The sequence below is a fragment of the Lygodium microphyllum genome, unplaced genomic scaffold (genome assembly GCF_053477565.2).
Source record: "Lygodium microphyllum isolate KBCC unplaced genomic scaffold, Lygodium_microphyllum_v1.1.10 scaffold_31, whole genome shotgun sequence".
Classification (NCBI taxonomy): domain Eukaryota; kingdom Viridiplantae; phylum Streptophyta; class Polypodiopsida; order Schizaeales; family Lygodiaceae; genus Lygodium; species Lygodium microphyllum.
In genome coordinates this window covers 14,571,180-14,587,308 of record NW_028229514.1, presented here as the reverse complement: position 1 = coordinate 14,587,308, position 16,129 = coordinate 14,571,180, and positions in this window count along the sequence as shown.

Here is a 16,129-nt window from a genome sequence, read left to right as displayed (position 1 = left end):
TATTTCAGCTACGAAATATTGAAGACCCGAAATCTCATGCAAAAGCGGTTCAAAATAATCTCCTGCAACGGAAAAACTTTTGGCTAAGTGCTCCACCCTCACACAATAGCAAATTCTAGCTCCGTGTCGCATATAGGAAGCTGTGGCTTGAAAACCACGAGCCACCGTAGGCCTACGCGGGAACACCCCTTCAAGGGGGAAAATGGATAATGGATAAATTTTTGGAATTTTTTTTTAATGGATAAACTCCCCTCCCCTTCAGCCATTGCATGGCAAGGGAGAGGGAGTGTGAGAGGAGCTTGAGTGTGCAGTAGAGAGCATGGGGGGGAGGAGGCATGCAACTTGCCACGTGTGTGGCTATCCCCCCGTGTGTGGCTATCCCCCCCTTCAAACTATATGACCCCCCCTCTCTCAAGCTTGGGGGAGGGAGGAAGGACTGATCGTGTGCTGTGCTGCTACCGCCTAAGGACCTGCCGCCACCGTCCGTCTGCTGCCGCCACCAGGCTGCACTACCGCCGTCCTCACCACCATCATCATCATAGTCATCATCATCGTCATCCTCACCTCCATCCTTCATTTTTCCAATCATCATTTTCTCTCTCCACGTCATTCTGCCTGTGATAGAAGCATTAGACTTTTCCATTGGAATTTTCGAAAAAGGCTTCCTTAGTTTTTGTTCTCCCCATGCCTCGGGTGTTTTCAAAACCGCGACTGTAAGGCCCAATTCCTGTGCGGAAGAGGGGATCTCGAATGGAGTATCTTCGAAACGTGAAAGGGGGGACCAAGAGAGAGTTGCTGAACCAAGATTTAATTCGTCAATGGCTCCCAAGAAAAAGACGAGAGGAGCATACACAGGAGCTTCCAACCCGAATATGCGAGTGGACAACACCTCAAATCTTAATGCCCAAGTTTCGATAAAATTTCTGCATGAAAAGGATGCATTAAGCATGTTTAATTCTCATAGGCAAGTTTAAATACATTGGGAAATTTATTTGCTCTCCCGATTTACAAAAATTAGTTGCAAGTCGTGCACGTGCAATTGCTTACACTTCAGTGGTCAAGTTGCAATCATGAATACATGATGCATAAGTAAAAAGATGAAATTGTGCAAAGGAATCCTTGTTGCATCTCGCAAAGGATAGGACAAATAACTCGTAATGCATTTATGTAATAAATTATTGACAGTGTCTCGCGATTAAGTTAATCATAGACGAACATTAAATGATGTCCGAATAGTTGAAATGCATGGAAAGGATTTATGTACCTTGCAAATTGCATGCAATGATAGTTACATTTTGGGTCGGATTAAGTGCTAAAGAAAGGATTAATTTAATGATGGACTCATGGTATTCGCTCATGCATGGAGTCCTTTTATCAAAGTTTGAATTCATCTTCATTAAAAATATTAAAGCCTTGACTTCGTTGCATCAATGAAGGGTTTATACGAGTTAGCTCTGAATGTCAATCATTATAGTATAGGGCAAGGAAAAGAATAATCTCTAAGTTGCATAAAATCAAAAGGTCTATGGTTTGAAGTTGCATACTCGGATGGAATGATGCATCTCACCTACTTTCCAATTACTTACATCTTTTAGGGAAAAGTACTTGCAAATTTAGAAGAATGTATTTGTATCCTTAAAAGAAAGATCATCTTAAATCATGGGTTGGTTGGATCAACCAAGTAATCCACATACAGTTGAGTAACTTACATGAAAATCATAAAGGTGCGATTAGATTGTATATGACGATCACCTCAAAGTCCTAGGTAGGGTTAAGTTACATTAAAATTCTGCCTAGTATGGCACTTAAGATGCCAACCTAATATTTTTTATCCCAAAGATCCTACCCACATTCTCAAAAATGTTAGGGTTGTCAGATCGGCTGTGCAAGAATGATTTAGGGCGCTCACCCTAGTGATCGAATGACCAAATGCTAGAGTTTCGCAAGGAAATTAGGAACCCTAGGGCCAAAGCGTTATTGGCCTAGTAGGGTTGGGGTTGGATTGGGTCAAGAGGACTCCCAAGCCCTTATCTTGGTCAAAGCTATTCTTGATCAAGAGAGACCGTACGAAGGAAAAAATAATCTCACAAGTTAGGTGCTGACACCTATCTTGTGCAACAAGTTGCAACGTCGCATGGTTTTGTGTCTAAATCACAAAAATAGTATTGCCACTCCTTAGAAAAATTTTGGCGAGTTCTAATTACAAGTCTAATTTTCTAGAGGATAAGTAAGTCATCCTGCTACATCACCCTTCCTTGGGGGTGAATTGCCAAGTTAGGGTAATTATGAATTGCCTAGCAAGAAATTGACCAATCAAGTGAGGACAACAGGGTTGTCCAGGATTTATTGACCATAATATATGGAAGCCTAAAGTATTGACAATTTGGGTTAATAGGGTATAAGCCCTAACCCAAGGAAAGAGGGTAAACAAGCAACTCAGCTTACGGATCCTTGGGATCTTGCCAAGTTGTGATTGATCCTAGATAGAATGTTGGATATATTCAGAGAAAAGGATTCATACCTTAGCACTTGGCCGTATAAACAACCACTGGAGTGCTTGTGTTTGTAAACTTAGGAGCATTGTTTGTACTTCTTTGATCAAGGAACTAATGCCGGAAAAATAACTAATGCTTCAGGTTAAAAGCCTCAACAGAGAGGTAGTATCAGTTACCTTCGACTATCTGCCTGACCCTATCCAAGGGGTTTGTTAGCCGCGCCAGGTACGTGGACCAAACCTGCCGCAAGAGGTCTCTCTGTGGGTGCTACTTGGAGCAAAAAGGACACCTAGGTGCCAGTGGGGGCTCTAGATGTAAATCCCTTGCCTCCGAATCCTACACAAGAGGCCAACGTGACTCGAGATGGGATCTCGAGGCCCGCATACTAGTCAAGGGGCAGAACTTGGAATAGCGATCCATGAGGATTGCAGGAATAGCCTTTGGGCAGAATAGCCTTCGGGCGAATTATATGATGTATTCCAAAGAATGATAAATAAATATCAAATGTTGAAAATGAACTTTCTTGACATTGTTTTTCTATGTCAATGCCTAAGTTACGTGAAGGAATCGGTGATTAATTGGCTAATTAAGAAAGTTGTTTTTGCTTGTCAAATTAAATGTGGTAGGTAATTAGATAACTAAAGCAATCCGAGGAAAGTGCGGTGGATGTGACCCTGGGTGGCTAGGACTACCAAAATGATGCTATCCCATTCTAGACAGAAACAATATGGCTTAGCAATCCTTCATTTACTCCTAGAAAGAAGAGCAAGAAAATCAACTCTTGTATCCCTAGTCGAGAAGGCATGGCATAGAGTATCAAGGAAAAGAGCATGGTATGTATAACTTTTCCAAGCTCCCTAACATGAGAGCAATCCATACTAATAAAATCTACCTTTGAACCTATTAACTTGGTCCCTACCTCTTTGGTCATTTTGCAAGAGTATTCACTACTTTCTCGTATCCCTCCATCACCACCTATAACCATCTCCACCTCCTCCTCAAGCTCCTCCAATAACTAGTAACCCCTTATGAAGATGAGATTCTCCCAATCTTTCTTGATATAACATTAGAATTGATTGTGGGAAAAATGGGTCATCTTCACCTCCACACCCTACCACTACCAACTTATTCTACCTAATTACTTGAGAACATGGTAGATAGTAGGTTTTCCATGTGTACAAATCCTTTTCACCAAGAGGCATAATTGTAGCTTCTTGATCACATCAATAAGTATCTTCTTAGTAAAGGTTATCTTCAACTCATGCTCAAGTCACTTTCTAAGTGATACAATTTCTATCTTGTATTTTGTTATATATTTTATATTTATCTATCCAAAAAATAGAAAAAGAAAAATAGAAAAGCATATGCACATTCATTGTACCTAGGGCTACATCTGAGCCACTCGCCCACGTCACAAACTCAAGGTGGCACATTAAAAGGGTAGGACATTCATGGCTTACTCATATGGCCTATCACCTTAAGGATAGAATGGCATCACATCCTTTCAACAAGTGGTTCCTCAAGGGTCGAATAATGTTCTAGTTCTACTTAGAATTAGACCTAGCTCCAAGTTGCACATGCATAAGTATACAACCACTACACAACTAAGATAGGCACTCCTATAGGAGGCACACTAGTGACACGACAAGTATAGTAGAACTCCTCTAAACCCATCAATATTAGTAACCTGCCCCTATCATGATCCTTCAGCATTAGCCATCACCGCTTTCTCCCTCTTTAAGCTAACCTAGCAAGCTTTGAGTCTCTCTGTCCCTTTACGTTGCCATCCACATCTCTTCTACCATAGCACACCACCCCCCCTTTCCAATTCCCTCATAGGATGTCCTGGAGCCTTTTACTAGTACTAGTACTGTACATTTTGCAAAAGTTCCATAGGATTGATACTTATCTAAGAGGGGGGATAATGTTAATAGGAGGAAGAAAAAGAAAGAGACCTACAAATTTTGAGAAAAAAGCGTAATTTTTGTAACATGTTTTGCTATTATGCTCATGAGACTAGGGCTCCCTCCCATAAAAATTGTAATTAGCAACTAACATACAATTTTCAATATATTTTTTCATCAATAATAAGGTTTTATTCTATGTAAAGAGATCCATGAGTAGCTCAAAAATCCAAAAAAAAGAGCAAGATGCTTGAGGGAGGGTGGGAAAATCTTGACCCCAATTTTCATGTATTTAAAAAATGAGAAAGGATAGAAAATGCTATTCATGTGTATGTGAATTTTGTGTAATTTCATTTTTTCTTTTCACTTGTGAGAGAGGGAGAGTTTGAGAGAGTTGAGAGTGTGTGTGGGACCTTGTGGGTGAAGCCTCATTCTTTCTCTTGAGTATTCTCTTATACCTATGCTCATGCTGCTTCCTTGCATGCTAAGGCCATAGAGGGTTAAGAATGACAGGAGTGCACTCATGGATCATGGAGCTTTGCCAAAGCATCTTTCATGGTTGAGGAAAGGTGACATGAGTTCAATACAACTGAATCTTGGTGCTAATGGTGTGTGAGAGAGGCTAGGTGAGAGATAGTCGTTCTGCTTTGTGATTGAACATCTAAAAAAAATAAGAGGGTGTCTAAAGTCCGATCATTGAGCTCTTGTAATGCAACAACTACCATTGAAGTTGCATGGTTGGGTGATCAAAGAGATTGATGATATTGGGTATTCCCAAACTTCTAATATTCTATTCTACAGGGGTTACAGGACTTCATTACAATGATAGGGCACAAATGTAAAAACAAGGCTCAAAAGAATTGATCATAGTAGCAAATAAGAGATTCTAGCATGGATAATAATAACCATGGACTTATGAAGAGACCCAAATACATGAAGATCATAACCATTGAAATAATACCTTGTGTGAACATGAGACTTGACATGCTTCAAGATACAATGAATTAGTGGTAGCCATTGACCAAACTAAATTAGCCATGCATGGGCTTTCTAGTCTAATACTTAACTTTTTTCTCAAATTCTAGATTCTAATACTAAAATTTTGATTGTATTCATGCAATGGCTAACATTCCAGATGGGGAATAAGGAAAATAGAGAAAAAACACAAGTGTTTATAGACAAAGTACTATTTTTGTAATTGAATTCAAATTCTTAGGTCATCATAGGCAAAAAGAGAATTCCTAATAGTGACTATGAAGTTGGAGAACTTTGCAATGGAATGAACATCGCTTTGGGAATGAACATACAAGTGAATCTTGGTGCTAATGGTGTGTGAGAGAGGCTAGGTGAGAGATAGTCGTTCTGCTTTGTGGTTGAACATCTTAAAAAAATAAGAGGGTGTCTAAAGTCCGATCATTGAGCTCTTGTAATGCAACAACTACCATTGAAGTTGCATGGTTGGGTGATCAAACAGATTGATGATATTGGGTATTCTCAAACTTCCCAAACTTCTAATATTCTATTCTACAAGGGTTACAGGACTTCATTACAATGATAGGGCACAAATGTAAAAACAAGGCTCAAAAGAATTGATCATAGTAGCAAATAAGAGATTCTAGCATGGATAATAATTACCATAGACTTATGAAGAGACCCAAATACATGAAGATCATAACCATTGAAATAATACCTTGTGTGAACATGAGACTTGACATGCTTCAAGATACAATGAATTAGTGGTAGCCATTGACCAAACTAAATTAGCCATTCATGGGCTTTCTAGTCTAATACTTAACTTTTTTCTCAAATTCTAGATTCTAATACTAAAATTTTGATTGTATTCATGCAATGGCTAACATTCCAGATGGGGAATAAGGAAAATAGAGAAAAAACACAAGTATTTATAGACAAAGTACTATTTTTGTAATTGAATTCAAATTCTTAGGTCATTATAGGCAAAAAGAGAATTCCTAATAGTGACTATGAAGTTGGAGAACTCTGCAATGGAATGAACATCGCTTTGGGAATGAACATACAAGTGATTCTTGGTGCTAATGGTGTGTGAGAGAGGCTAGGTGAGAGATAGTCGTTTTGCTTTGTGGTTGAACATCTTAAAAAAATAAGAGGGTGTCTAAAGTCCAATCATTGAGCTCTTGTAATGCAACAACTACCATTGAAGTTGCATGGTTGGGTGATCAAAGAGATTGATGATATTGGGTATTCTCAAACTTCCCAAACTTCTAATCTTCTATTCTACAGGGGTTACAGGACTTCATTACAATGATAGGGCATAAATGTAAAACCAAGGCTCAAAAGAATTGATCATAGTAGCAAATAAGAGATTCTAGCATGGATAATAATAACCATGAACTTATGAAGAGACCCAAATACATGAAGATCATAACCATTGAAATAATACCTTGTGTGAACATGAGACTTGACATGCTTCAAGATACAATGAATTAGTGGTAGCCATTGACCAAACTAAATTAGCCATTCATGGGCTTTCTAGTCTAATACTTAACTTTTTTCTCAAATTCTAGATTCTAATACTAAAATTTTGATTGTATTCATGCAATGGCTAACATTCCAGATGGGGAATAAGGAAAATAGAGAAAAAACACAAGTATTTATAGACAAAGTACTATTTTTGCAATTGAATTCAAAATCTTAGGTCATCATAGGCAAAAAGAGAATTCCTAATAGTGATTATGAAGTTGGAGAACTCTGCAATGGAATGAACATCGCTTTGGGAATGAAAATAGTCCAAACTTTCATGGAAAAAGAATCAAAGAGGTAAGAGATAAGTTAATGTTGTCAGAATACAATGTCCAGTCATCATCTCCTTAAGATCTTGAGTGGATTCAAAGCTAGACTCTTATTATGATACTTCCCATGAAGAGTGATAAACAAAGGATATGTTTTGCCACCCTACACTTAGAGGGATTTCCATACACTTGGCGAGAAAATCATTTTATGCATAATTGGAATGTGTTCAAGGTACTTATGGCACAAGTGTTTGTCTCCCTGGTAGAAGAGGAGACACTACAACAAAAAGGCCTCATAAACGCACATTTAGACGCAATTTTTGAATGCCTCATGAGGAGGTATGGTGCTCCTCTACGAATCTGAAGAGGAAACATCTTCGCTAGTACCACCATGGCTACTAGTGTCGCTATCCCCCTCCTTGCTATGCTCCACATCCGGGTTCACCTACATACACAAAAGATCAGGGTTTCTTACATATACAAGGTGGAGAAAAAGTTATAATTAGCTATACTTTTTAATAGGAATGTAAGAAAAACATACCTCCTCTGGCTGTCGAATCCTCATGGCCCGGTTGTATTGGTCCTCAATGATGAGACCCTCCTCATAGAAGTGAAGCATGTGGCTACACGGTTATGGCCTCAATAGTAACCTACCTCTCTAGGAGTAGGTGTCCTACCAACGATGGTAGTCTGCAAAACATTTAGATATATACAAACAATTATGAGTCACAATATATTAAAATAAAATATATAAAGAATTGAAAGAAATACAAATTTAAAAAAACTTGAAATCAAAATATACTTACAAACTCTGCCTCCCACGACTCTTTACCGCCCGATCCGTAATGCGACGATCCCATTATTTCCATTTGTATCTGTCGCGCCTCTGCGTGCTGGCGACTCTTCACTTTCTCTACTGCTTTCTTCCACTCTATGCGGTGGCACATAGGTGGTTGGCTATAGGCTCCACGCCTCTCCTCCTGCCTCTGCAGTGAGTCCCTGGCCTGTGTCATGAGGTGGGATCTTTTGTTGTGAAGCGTATCCCTCACTTTTGTGGACCCCCAATCATTTGAGAATCGTTGACCCTCAGGATTTGGGTACCTCCTATGGACTGCCCTCAACACCTCCTGCCACAAGCCGCTTTTCTGATTTTTGAAGGCAATGAAACAATCTTTATACGTCGCATGCATCACGCTCCTCATGTATGCCATTACATCCCTTCCCTCATCATCATGAAAGATGCCACCAGCATCTGTAACTCTATAGTACTGGGGTACAACCTCCTCTATGTGATCTACTGGTGAGGGTGATCGCTCCCCACCTCCTAGGCAACCCCCACACAAGCCTCGTCCTCCCCCTCGACTCTCCCTCCTCCCTCTCTATCGACTACCCTCTGCCTCGCTGGATGCACAAGCTTCTGTAGATGCTTGTGCTTCAGCCGATACACGTGGAGCACGTGGAGTACCTGCATATGGAGTACCTGCATGTGGAGTTTGGGAAGTAGTGCCAGGCAAAGACATCAGAGGCGTCCCAGATATGACACTGAACACCTCATCCACTGTGGGAGAGCAGCCAAGGTGTCTGGCCATCTCTCCCATGAAGTCTTCGCTACTAAGAAAACCTCCAAAAAATGCATTGACCCCCTGCCAAAGGAGGCTAATGTATCATTCATGCGATCCAAATCCGGGTCATTGCTAGATGAACTAAGATACGACATTTACAAAAAAAACACAGGAAAAAGACAAATTTATTTGCATACAAAAAATCATATATTACCTACATTTTCAAAGAGCTTTCTTTAGACATTGAGCATAAAACTTAAGTGCTAATGCTTCTCATAAACAAGAAAATTGATAAACACAAACATGGGATTGGTCACATTCATCATTGCAAAAATATATTGTTTACTATCAGAACTGGGAGACCTGGCGCGTGTATCCCCGCGTCTAAATTGCAGGTTAGACGCGCCCTCAGATGTGCTCCAAAGTGAACCTTTTGTCCAGTGCGTCTATCTTCGCATCTAAGATGCAGCACAGACGCGCTGTCAGACACACATTCCAGGTCAATGCGCGTGTATAATCATGTGTAGATTGCAGGTCAACCTTCTGTCCAGCGTGTGTATCATCGCGTGTACACTGTAGAGCACACGCGCTCTAAGAGGCGCCCTCAGATGCTATGAGAGGAAACATTTTTCGCGTCTATATCTGCGTCTTCACTAAAATGTAGACGCACTGTCAAACGCGCTCAGTCGGCTGATTTTAGCCCGATGACCACCATTGATGATTTACAAAATGCAATACATAATGGAATCACAAATCCTAAATACACAGACAAAGCAGAGAGAGGAAGAGAGAAACAAAGAGAGAGAGAGAGAGAGAGAGAGAGACTCACCTTGGGTGTTTGGTGTGGCGGGTGGTGGCGCTTCTTCCTTCTCCTTCTTCCTCTCCTTGGTAAGTTACCCTCCCTTGATGCTTGCTTGCTTGCTTGCTGCTTCTTCTTGTTCTCCTCTCTCTTGTTCTCTCTTTCTTCCTCTCCTTGGCTTTCCTTTTTCCCTTCTTGTGTGTTTGAAATGAAAGAAGAGGTGAGTCATGAGGAGGTGAGGCATGAAGAGACTGCATGTCAGCTAAACTCAAGCTTCAGAACTGCAAAAAACGCAAGAAAGGAAAGGCGCAGTTTGAAAAGAAATGATTTAAGTATGGTTTGAATTTTGACGTGTGCGTCTATTTTTGCGTGTATATGCGCGTCTATTGTTCAGGTAGACGCGAGTATAGATGCGAACATAGATGCGGAAATAGACGCCAATATAGACGCGTAGGTAAACGCGGATATAGACGCGCATTTAGGCTTTATCATAATTTTTTGTTTTTAAGATAAGTTTTGATAGTGAATTCTCATCATAAGTTTTAATGTATTTATGATGATTCTTGTGTATTTAAAATTGAGATCTTATGTAAACATATGAATGACAAATATTTTGGTGTTGTTATGAATTAGGTTTAATCATGTCGACGTCGTCATCACCTAGAGTGGTGCAAGCTGATGAGTCAATGAGCACATCCTCAAGTGAGGATGAAACATTGCATCTTCATAATCGAGATGCATGGCTACGACGAAAAATTAAATGCATGTTTGATCGTTGTCGAGGGTGTATTTTTCGAGCACATCGAATTGCAATGTCACACCTCAGCTTATATGGAGAATGGGACCGAGAAAAATCACCGATATTCATTGTTTTTTTTTTCCACTAAGATTGCTAGTCTATGGTACGGGAATTATATATCAACGTACATGAAACTCCCTTTTGTGGTTGAGTAGGATGCAATGCCACATCCTCAGATGCTCCCTCCCGGGCGTCGAGAGGCTGCAAAACGTCGACGCAAGGAGGCAGAGTCTTCAAGAAGAGTAGAGATTGATGACCATGATAGTAGCCCTCATGAAATGCCCCATCAAGTCGTAGAGGATGAGATTTTGGACAACATGGTACACCATCTATTTTCGCAACTGGTTCAGGGAGAAGGTCACTCTACGAAACTAGATGATCCACTATATGTAGCATCATCTACTCCGTTGTATGAAGGTTGTACGTACTCCATTATTCATGTCCCTCGAGATACTTAACTTGCAAACAATTTATGGATGGAGTAATGTCAGTTTGGATGCGTTATTGAAGTAGGTATCAATTCAGTTTGGCTTATGAATCATAATATTAATTGTTCTATTTTGAAATCAGACAGAAATATATATTGGTGGTTTTTTAACTCACTTTTAAAAATATATGTAGGTTATTATCACAAATGCTTCCAAAAGGAAACAAATTGCCAACTAAGAGAGAGCAAGCAAGACATTACTTGACATCTCTAGGAGGCCTTGATTATGTCAAGATCCATGCATGTGTCAATGATTGTGTCTTATTTCGTGGGATTCATGAGTTTGTACGAGAGTGTCCTATTTGTGGTGAATCAAGATACGAAGTGGAGATGAAGTCAATGGATGTGCCTCGTAAGGTTTTGCGACATTTTCCGATTGTTCCACGTATAAAACTTATGTTCAAGTGTAAGTCTATTAGAAAGCTCATGTCATGGCATGCTAGTCATCGTTCAAGTGATGGAAAATGGAGGATCCCTGCAAACACACCGGCATGGCAACATATAGATAATTTGTGGCCCATTTTCAAAGAAGAGCAAAGAAATTTGAGATTTGGTTTAGGTATGGATGGAATCAATCCATTTGGCGTCAAAAGCACATCATACAGTGTATGGCTAGTGGTATTGGTGAACTATAATATTCCTCCATCCATGGCAATTAAAAAGGGACATGTAATGTTGTCCCTTTTGGTTCCTAGAAAGCACAAGGTAAAAAACATGGACATTTACTTAGAGCCTTTGATTGAAAAGTTAGAAATGTTATGGGAAGGTATTGAGGTGCAAGATACAAGTGCATCTACATTCTCTAGAGATTTCACATTGAAGGCCATGTTGTTGTGGACCATGCATGACTTTCCAGGATACGGAGAGTGTTCGGGTACATGTATATAACTCTATATTTAAAATTCAAGACTTGAATCAATTGCATTTTATTAATTCACTTGTTTTTTCAGTTTTAACCACGTCAGGATATCATGCATGTCCTATTTGTGGTCCCTCTCTAGTTTCCTCTAGACCGGCATGTTTAAAGAAGTTTATCTATGAAAATCATCATTGATTTCTTGCTATTGACCATCCCAAATATGTTCTCCCTACTAATGGAATGACTCCACAATCTCTAACCATTCGAGATTGGAAGGAGAAATGGATTAATGTCGACAGCCACCCTCCACTCGACATGGGTAAGAAGTGCATTTCTCTCGATTGACTTTAAAGTATTTAGCATGATGAATTGTTTACATAATATATTATTTGTTTGTTAGGTTCTCTATATTTTTTGGTCTTCCGTACTGGACTGAACTCAAGATCAAGTTGGACCCCATGCACATATTCAAAAATGTTGTATCTACATTATGGGATCACTTGATAGGGGCTCGTGATCCAGTTAATGTAAGGGAGGATTTACGTAACATTGGTCGCATGAGACGAGCCTGGCCACGCATTGGACCCAGAGGAAAGATTGAGCTACCCCATGCACCTTGGATGTTGTCAAAGAACGAGGAAAAAATAGTGAAGGAACAAATATATAGCTTTCGAACACCCACAGGATGTATGAGATGTCTCAAGGGAGCCTTCATAAAGAAAAAGAAAAGAGGTGTGGAGCAACTATCTTGTTTGAAGTCCCACGATTGGCACAAAATGATTCAAAGTAAGGGTATCTCTAACTATGAATATAGTAATTAGTGGAGTAACTATGTGTAAACTTTGGGGTATGATGACTTTTTTCTCAACTAATCATTTGATCTATGAATATTGTTTACATTCAGTTCGTACTTCCTACTAGCATATCCAATTGTGTATCCAAAGATGTACGCGATATCATTTACAAGATGGGAGAGCTTGTGAGGTGTATATACATTGTATTTTTTCATTATATATCTTTGAATTTCTACACAAAAATAAATAAGCACATCATACATCTTGACAGATACGTGAGCTCGAAGGAAATTGATCCAAACACATTGCAAGATGCTCAAGTATTATCTGTTGAGGTGGTTTGTTTGGTGGAGGAAAGTTTTCCTCGATCCATTTTAACTACTCAATTACATTTTCTCGTACATTTGATTGATGAGATCGCACTTTGTGGGGCAGTTCATGTAAGGTGGATGTTTTTTCTTGAGCGCTTCATGAAAACCTTGAAAGATTTTGTGAGGCAAAAAGCATGGCCTGAGGGAAGCATGGCTGAGGGTTGGTTAGTGCAATCATCCCTTGTTTATATCTCTCAATATCTTGTTGAAGTGGATCCCTCTCAACCATGACTATGGAAAGATGATGAAGACTTGAGGATGACCTCTATAGTACCTCAAGGAAAAGGAATGAGTAAAGTGCTAACAAAAGAAGAGCTTCGTAAGTTAAATAGTTTTTGTGTGCTCAATAGTGATGTAATGAGAAAATGGGTGACACTATATAATGAAGCAAGGGCAATATGAAAAAGCGAAAGACAAGAATTTCGCACTAGCTATGGACGTAATGTCTCATTTTCAGATAATCTAAATGCGCTCCCACGTCATATTGATATAGATTGGTTACATGAGGAAATGGAGAGAATGGAAAAAGAGGAGGAAATTAATATATCTCAAGAAGAGTGGGAATTTGCACAAGGTTGCTTATCAAAGGTGAGACATACTATCAATTAATTTGTTTCTATAAGTTTTATTTTATATAAATAATTGACATGTTTGATCTTTTATCTTTTACTACTAGTGCACATTATTCAGTGCACTTTGGTGTGAGGGTAAACATCTTCGAACTCAACGTATAGATGAAAAGAGAAATACCCAAGATTGTGGTGTCCTTGCTCACTTCGAGGATGCCAATGGTACCATGGAAGGTTATTGTGGCTTGATCCAAGATATTTTGAAGCTTGACTTCAGACGATTCTTTATATATGTACTGGATGTGAAGTGGTTTAAAGAAGTGGTAACAAACGGTGAGCATTGCACAATCAGACGTCATCCAAGTGGTTTTGTAATCATTGACTCTACAAAATTTCACCAAAACAAGAATGACACATTAGTACTACCTCAACAATGCCAGCAGGTATATATGCAAAGGCTAATTTTTTTATATGTATACATGTGATATATATACACAATATAATAAGTACTTAAGTTTTTTGCTTTTGTTTTTCAAATACAGGTTATGTATCATCCAATGGTAAACAATAACCGATGGTGGTATGTCATCCCTATATCTAATCGTTCAAAACCAATATATGGTAATATTACCAACATGGAGATAGTAGATGACAATCCAACAATTAATGATGATGTGCATGATGATACCATAATGGATGATATGCGTGATATAGTACAAGATGAACCTCACGAGGATATTCAAGGAAACGCAGAAGAAGACAATAATGTGATTGTTGATGATATTGATGAAGTTATTGAGTAATATAGCAACACATCTGATAGTGGGATAGACTTATTTGTTTAATTACCTCTTGGTAACATAGACCTAGAAGTAGATAGTTTAGCAAGGGCTGATCTCATTGAAGATGAGATGGATCATTCACTGTAACATACTTAATTTGCTTATTGATTCAATGTGTATTCCTAATTCTATGGTTTTTATCATGTGCACACGTGCATACTCAAGAATCAATAGTCAAGTTTAAAGCTAAATTGAATTTTCCATAATAAAAAGGAAGTATATTTTATCATCTTCAAGTACGTAGAGAAATTACGAGATACATATTGCAATGCTTGCTACTAATTGTAAGGTTTGTGTCACTTACCGCTAATTACTTATATCAGGCTTGTCAACTGGAGGAACTGCCATTCAATAGAGAGCAATGAAAAAGTAATTATTAACTCTATTTTTTAAATTCAATGATTCAATGTGTATTCTTAATTCTATGGTTTTTATCATGCGCACATGTGCATGCTCAAGAATCAATTTCAAGTGGTTAAATAATTATTAACTTTGGTTTTTTAATTATGTGAATTGTAATTTTATGTGGTTAAATAATTGTGTGTTTGATGGCGCGTCTATATTAGCATCTATTTGCGCGGATATATAGACGCAAAATTCGTGTCTATTTACACGCACGTTTACACGCACTTATAGACGCTATGATAGACGCACCTGACTTTGCGCGTCTATGCCTCGTTTCTATTGTAGTGAGATACTTTCTTGAAGACATGGGAGGTTCATTATAAATGTTGTATGGTATCACGTGAGTGTAAGGGAGGGGGGTTTTTGGAAGGGGACACTTAAGTGTATACATTAGAGGTAGACCCCTCTTAATTTCCTATATTGAACTTAAATTTAAGGAGGGGATAGAGGGAAAAAAGAAGGGGCGGATGCATTTGATCACCTCTCTCCATAGATTGGTTTCTTCATGGCATACAAGAGACCTTGACAAGTAAGGTTAAAACCCTAACCTCTCACACCCGAGGAGATCTGTCATAAATATATGTATGTATCACATGAGTTTAACATAAGGGATTTTTAAAATACCATTTTTACACATTTTTTACATACAAAAGGGTCCCATATGAAGGGGTTACTTACAGATTGAATAGAAAAGGGTTATCTTTTAGTAAGAAAAAATTCAGAGATAAGGATATTTATAAATATGCCTTGAACGCACGTGATATGGAGTTTGAGGGGCACATGGTGATTTTGACCAAGTATGCTAGATATTCTAGCAATCTTTAAATGTAAGGGCCACTTCTCACATCTAGGGTTATTTTGATAAATTTTAACTTTTTAAAAATTATCATGGAAGTTGAGGGCATGTATTATTGCATGGAGATTACCCATATAGATGTGTAGATTATTTGGATTTAATAGATGAAAATGAATGTATGAAGGAAAAGTGTCGACTAGAAACAAGTGAACAATCTATTAGTTGGATATCTAGATGTATAGCCTTTTCTAGATGTTATGGAAATTTCTTTTAAATAGCAGTTCTTCCAACTAATAAGATATATGAAAAGTGTTGAGTTTCTTAAGTCTCACATACCACCTCATGCAAGAATTATCCACTATGAACCAATCATAATCCCTTTACAATATGGCACACTGAAATTGATCTTTTAACTTTTCAAGTCCACGTTTGATGCTTTTAGTTCATTGATTGCTTTTGATGGTTAGGCTGATGACCTAGGGCTTTTCTAGATGGTAATAATAAAAAACATATACCTAGTATGGATATTCCACTTACTGTCATGCAAAGAATTCGAGTATCGAAGAAAGTAGAATCCACTAAGCTAAATCAAAGAGGCATATTGCTATTTCAAGGAAAAAAGTAGAAGCTAATTAAAGAAGGAAGTGAATGGTTTCCTCTTATCCTCAACTAAAGATAT